At 33.6% G+C, this 7,090-nt stretch overlaps 1 protein-coding gene across 1 annotated transcript in view; it reads left to right on the plus strand.

Annotated features, from left to right (window-relative positions):
- Nucleotides 1-7,090, plus strand: part of LOC105544651 (latrophilin-3-like) — a gene marked incomplete at its 3' end in the record, with an annotated part of 429,398 nt that overhangs the window by 194,042 nt on the left and 228,266 nt on the right. The window contains exon 2 of the mRNA XM_011987212.1: nucleotides 445-510. The remainder of the gene's footprint in view (nucleotides 1-444; nucleotides 511-7,090) is intronic.

Raw genomic sequence — 7,090 nt, forward strand, 5'->3', positions numbered from 1 at the left:
GTGTGTGTGTGTGTATGATTAGATGTGCTAAGGTGCTTCTCAGTTTGTTTTCTATGCCTGTTATCTAATGGCAAAAGTGATAAGACTCATCCCAGTATCTTAGCTAGAAGAGCCTATGGCAAGAAATAAGGATATTTCTTGGAAATAGCAAAACTTATATTAAAAATGTTATATTCTTTTAATTAGAAAAAAAATCTTGACTATCAAATCCATCAATTTTCCCAGTAAACCTTATAATAAACTAGATAGTATAGGAAGATGTGTCATCTGTGTCCTAAATTTCCTCTACATACCATAGTTCTGCTGTGAAACCTCAGGCATTGTGGGAAATAATAAACTTGGCAACCAACAAGAAATATTCAAATAGTTCTACAACTGTAACCATAACACAGAGTATTTATTTTTTCTCATCATGAAATTAAATATTTTTTTCTTTTTTTTCAGAAATGTTTAATTTGGTAAATCGGAGGAAAAAACCATGGATTTTTAGCAATTGAAGAGCAAATTAAGGTAATCAGTAGATTATTATTGCCAACCATATAATTTCAAAATTTATTTTAAAATATTTACGTTCAAGTTAGTATATTATTTTATGAGTCTTTACCATATTGAAACGTCAGCATATTTGTAATGTGTTACTAAAATGGAATCTTACATATTTTTGGAAAATAAATTGCCATTTCTTGTTATACATTTTCCAAAAATCATATTTCTTGTGAACAAATTATAAGTGATCTAATTAAAAATATTGCTCTTGTGAGGAAATATACTCCAGCTATATGAAAAATAAATGAGCTAAAAATAATAGTTTTAGTAGGTCTCCACCTTTTTGGAAAGGTACATATGTTTTATTACTTTCTTAACTAATGCAGAATAATCATACTGAGTTTTTTTTCAGTTGCTGCATGTACACTAACACAATGTGATAAAGTCATTTTTGTTTAATTCATTCCGTTTTCAATTACATATTCATAATGTTGAATATAAATATTAGGTAATAAAATATAGTCATTTGGTAGCAACCAGATGTTTAATATTAAGCAAATTACTTTCAAAAATTATGTTGTTAATTATCAGAAATATGTTCATGAAGTCCAGTATAAAATATTTCAAACGGTGTAACTTTATGTCAATATCCATATTTACATTTTCCCCAGAAAATCATAGAAGGCAAAACAGGCCCGTATATTAATCAATCAACAGTACAATGAGAATTTCCTCTTTTCTTGAAGTTACTGAAAGTAATTTTTATAAAGTTACTTTGTAAAGTTTAGCATGTACATTATTATAAATACATAGCCTAAAATTTGAAATATCAACTTGCTTATTGTTCTTCATATTAAAATCATTTAAGTTCATTTCATTTTCATATCAACTTTCCTATTGTTCTTCATATTAAAATGATTTAAGTTCATTTTATTTTGAATTATTGACATAATTGATATGTACTTTAATTGCTATCATCTATTTTCAAATATTCCGTACTTTTTTCTGAGCTCTAAGAGTAATGCATGACTTTAAACTGTAAAACGATTGCACCTGCCTTTGTATGCACTACATTTTCCAGTTGATGTTTTGTCTTTTAAGCATTTTTGCCTTACTTTGTCATTGTTTTCTTCCCCGTATTTATTTCTATATGCAAGCAATGTTGTTCCTATTTCACAGAAGAGATATGATTGAATTTCTTTCATTTGGAATTTCTTGTCAGTGTTTTCTTCTTCACACTCAATCACATTTGCGAACAATTAATATTATTTCCTTCTTTCAGAATAGATGTGATTGACTGTCTTTCATTCGTATTTATTAGCTTATTTATACATTAACAACTAAATTTGGCAGACATTCTTTTACTATGTTGGATATGTAATAGTTTATTTAGTACTTAGCGCTGGTGAAATAAATCAATATATAAAACACACTCATGCAATCATCCTTTTTAAAAAAAATAATCCAAGCAAACTTAGATATGTTTGCTGTGGACGTATTAAAAACTGGTGAAAAAGATGAAGCACTGCAGATACTAGTGTGCACATTTTGAAGGAGTTCCTGACAGACTGCTAAAGAAAGAGAGGTGGGAGCAGTTCACTTCTGCTGGAGGCTCCGAAACTTTCAGAGAAGCTGTGAAATTCACGGAGGAGTTGTTGTGACAGGGAAGGTGAGGTTATACATTCCAGGCCCACACACTAGTTTGTGAAAGAGCAAGGGATGGTCATTGAAAGATTGCTGCTTCCATTGCAGCTGAAAGATTGCATATGTGGTAAGACAGGGTTAGGAGAGGAGTCAGGTGAAGTAGACCTGGAACAGTCCGTGAAGTATCATGTTTGCCTTACAAAAGCTTAGTTTTCTATCCTGGATGCCCCCAGAGTGTTCAGAAGTATTCAGGGGGATGTTGGAATAAAATTTCAGAACATCTCCTCATGTTTATTTTCTTTATGAAAAATCAGACAGCATTACGACTTAATAATATTTAATTTAGTGACTGTCACAGGTCCCAAATATGAAGTTTCTGGTCCCAAATATGAAGTTTCTGCACAAATCATAGGGATTGTTGCCATGTTAAATGTTTGGCAAGTTTGTTTTCTAATATTTTAATTGAGATCTAATTCATATACCATAAATTCACCATTTCAAAGTATACAATTCCCTATTTTTTTGTTTTTTTCTTTTACTGTATTCACAGTTGTGCAGCTATCACTGCTCTCTAATTTCAGAATATTTTTATTTCCCCAAAAGGAAACCTTGTATCCATTAGCAGTTACTTTTCATTCCACTCTTGCCCCACCGTCTGACAACCACTAACGTACTTTCACTGAGAGTCTACCATATAAAAATAATCATATGTTTGGCCTTTCCTGTCTTTTTCAGTTAGCATAATATTTGCAAGTTTCACCCTTATTGTACAGGAATCATTACTTCATTTCTTTTATGGCTGAATAATATTCCATTATATGGATACACCACATTTTGTTTATCCATTTTTTAGTTGATGGAAAGGCCCAGGGTCTTAGGTGGAGTGGCCTAGTGTGTTCCACAAACAGCAATGAAGCCAGGGCAGCTGGAGAGCAAAGAAGGTTGAAGATGGATCAGGTCTCCAGTTGCTGTCTGCGACAACAGTAGAGCAAGGAAAGAAAAAAAGGAGGGTGATGTAATTATCCATGCAGAAGAGGATTGTGATTTGGATAAAGGTAGTAGCCTAAGAGGTGTTTAGAAGTGGTCAGACAGAATATACTGATGGATGTGTAATGTGTGAGATAGAGAATTAAAGAATTACTCCAAGGATTTGTGTGTTAAATACATTCAAAGAGGTCATTTCCTGTGCAAAATGGACCTTCTCCAGCATGTCTTTCCTTTGGAGGCTCAAAAAACTGTAGCGTATTTTACAAAAATTTACGAAGTCCTTAAGATATGCATTGTTCTATTCTAAATACTGTGTGGTAGATCATATTGTTAACTCAATTATGCAGGTGAGGAAAGTGAAGCAAAGAAAGGATAAACACTATGCCAAGGTTCTCTATTTGTATACTTTGAAATGGTGAATTTATGGTATATGAATTAGATCTCAATTAATATATTAGAAAACAAACTTTCCAAACATTTAACATGGCAACAATCCCTATGATTTCCCCAGAAACTTCATATTTGGGACCTGTGACAGTCATTAAATTAAACATTATTAAGTCGTAATGCTGTCTGATTTTTCATAAAGAAAATAAACATGAGGAGATGTTCTGAAATTTTATTCCAACATCCCCCTGAATACTTTTGAACACTCTGGGGGCATCTAGGATAGAAAATTAAGCATCTATCCTAGATGCCCCCAGAGTGTTCAGAAGTATTCAAGTGGCTACTCATTGGGATTTTGATGGTGGTGGTTGTTTGAAAGGGTATTTTACTGTACTCACGTTGAATGAATTTGGTTAAGTGCATCTATGGAATTCTATGATTTTTAACTAAACTAGTCCTCACATCTAGAAAATTGCTTTTATGTAGCCCTAACGTCAAAATTGGAAAAATGAAGATTATTTTATTAATACATGACCAAGGCAACAATAAGAAAATGGCAGCTGATATTTCCCCTAATATTAGTTGATGGACTTTTTGAAATGCTTAAGCTCTTATGAATAACGTTGCTTTGGAGATTTCTGTACAAGCTTTTGTGTAGGTGTATGTATTTATTTCTCTTGGATATATACCTAGGGTTGAATGTCCTGGGCCTTTCTACTGATCAGTCTCCCCAGTTATTCATATGGCTTGTTTCCTAGACTTCAGATATTCTCTTCTCATGGCAGCCTTCCCTGCACATTCCCATTTAAAATGGAAACTGTTTGGGAGTACCCTCTCCCCATCTCCTGCCTTATTTTTTCTCCAGAGCATATATTACCACATTACACAAAATTTGTTTATTGCCTCCTTCCATTATTTTATGTATTCTAAATATTTCCTCTTTATAGCATCCTTTTAATTTCTGTTTTTGTGTGTCTTTTATATTGAACCATTGGCTTAGCTCATGGATTTGTATATTAGAAAGATAACTCTGGAAGCAGCATGCATGATCATGTGACTGGAGGCAGGTGGATTACCCAGGAAATATTTGTAATAACTCAGGTGAGGTATGAGAAAGATCCAGTTTAACTCAACAACAATGGGGATGGACAGGGAGTAACACATTTAAGACTATTTAGAAGGCTCACTGATAGATCTTAGTGACTGATTGCATTTGAGTAGTGAGAGAAAAGTTGAAATCAGGAATCAGTCTCAGGTTTGAAAGTGGCAACATTATTTGTGATGGGGCCATTTATTGAGCAGTGTAGGGAGCAGAATTCTTTGCTTATTTGCTTTTATACGCTTTTTATACAGTAACGATGTAATGTCTTCACAGAAACAGTAATGTCTGTTTTTTTCCAGAAATAATATCCAGAACTAGATGTTAATTTTCATCTCTGGGTAGGAGTGATTTCTATAAATTTAACACTTTAAACTGAAGGCCTTTAATTGTATCATTTTTTTACCCCCTTTTTTTGTAGAAATTTAAAAAGGAAGCTTTGGTTTGCTATGAGATTATGTTTTCTAATTAATTTCAAAACCACAGTCAGAATGTGCGGGATGTAAAAACTGGCTATGGGCAGGGTAAAAGCACATTAATTATTCAGACAGGCATTCCTGCTTATTCCACTCTTGGAGATATCGTGGCTGTCAGAATCTGTCAGCTGTACATAGTTAGTGCCCTTCAGAATTTACAGACATAAATGGTGACCTTTAGAAATCTGCATAAAGATAAGTCTGGTATTCGAATGATAGCTGCCAGTCAGTTGAGCAAAGCAAAAGTTGTCAGCTACTACTTAATCCACAGAGCGGGCTGTGAAGCCATGAACAGCAAATGGAGGGTATACAAAACAACAATAATACTTTTTTTTTCCCCACCAAAACAAAAATAAAATTCATTTTTAACAGAATTTTACAAAAGGTTATAACCAATTTCTTGGATCAGTATTTTTGGTGTGTATAGCTTTTCTTACTAAATCTGTTAAAACTTACGTTAAATTTAACAATAATAACTAATTTTAAAATTTAGTTATTTTAAAATAAATGTTTATTATTAAATTTTTATGTTATAAAGTGAGTACATACTCATCGTTATGTTAACTCTGTTTTTTCTTATTTTTACGGCTAAACCCTGAACTAGCAGTAGAGTAGCCCAGTCAAAATTTTGTATTCTGATCCTTGTCTTGACCAGATATTATTTATCTTAAAGTGTCCACTGCTGTGTCTAACCCACAGCATTGAACAAATATTATGATGGTCCAAAAAAGGCTGCTTATTTCTGCCTGAATCAGGGATGCTATGTTGAATAGAGTGAGGTCTGTTCTGAGCTATAAATATTTATAGATTGGTGTTTTGTGTCATAAACAGTGCATTATTAGCTATTGACTTTTTGTTTTCTTGCGGGAGGGAGATTTGTTCATTGTTCTCTTTCAGTTGACAATATACATTTAAATTTTTTGACAACATACATTTAAAATTACTTATTGTAAATATTTGATGAATTAACAAATATAGATACCTATGCAACCACAACTGTTGCCTTTCCATCTATATTTATGCATATAGTTTTTTTGTTTGTATGCTTTGTTTTCTGTTGAAAATTCTATGAAATGGAAAACCTGTATAGAATTGTGTAATTTTCACATTTAGGATACAAAGCAGTTTTATCATCTAAAAATTTCCTAGTGCTGCTTCTATGTAGTCAAACACTCTGCCTCTGCCCCTAAATTCCCAGCAACCACGGTCTGTTCTCCATTCCTACATTCCTATGTACCATACAGTGTGTAGCCTTGTGAGATTGACTTCTTTTTCTCAGCATAATACCTTTGAGGTTCATCCTTGTTGTTGAGTGCCCCAATAATTCATTCCTGTTTTTATTGCTGAATGGCATTTTATTGTATAGATGTATCGCAGTTCATTTATCTACCTATTGAAAAACACTTGAGTTATTTCTAATTTGTAGTGATAATAAAAGATTGTGTTCGTTCGTTGGTACTGCTATAAAATAATGCTAGAGGCAAGGCAATTTATAAAGAGAAAAAGATTTATTGTGGCTCATAGTTCTCTAGACTGCACAGGAAGCATGGTACCAGCATCTGTTCTTGTTGGGGGCCTCAGGGAGCTTACAATCATGGCAGAAGGCAAAGAGGGCCCGATGTAGCTCATGGCCAGAGAGAAAGCAAGAGACAGAGGTGGGGATGGTGTCACACTCTTTTAAAAAACCAGATCTCACGTGAACTCAGCGTGAGGACTCACTCCTTATCAAGAAGGGTACTAAGCCGTTCATGAGAGATTCACCTCCATGACCCAATCACCTCATACCAGGCTACACCTCTGACATTAGGGTTTACATTTCAACATGATGTTTGGAGGGGACAAACATCCAAACCATATCAAAGTTGTTATGAACATTCATTTGCAACGTGCGTGAGTCTGCATGCATGTGTGTAAGTTTTCATCACTCTAGGTTAAATACCCAAGTGTGGGATTGCTGGTCATATAGTAGGTTTATCTATTGATTTTTTTATTATTATTTCTAAATTTCATT

This window comes from Mandrillus leucophaeus, unplaced genomic scaffold, assembly GCF_000951045.1.
Source record: "Mandrillus leucophaeus isolate KB7577 unplaced genomic scaffold, Mleu.le_1.0 Scaffold304, whole genome shotgun sequence".
NCBI lineage: Eukaryota > Metazoa > Chordata > Mammalia > Primates > Cercopithecidae > Mandrillus > Mandrillus leucophaeus.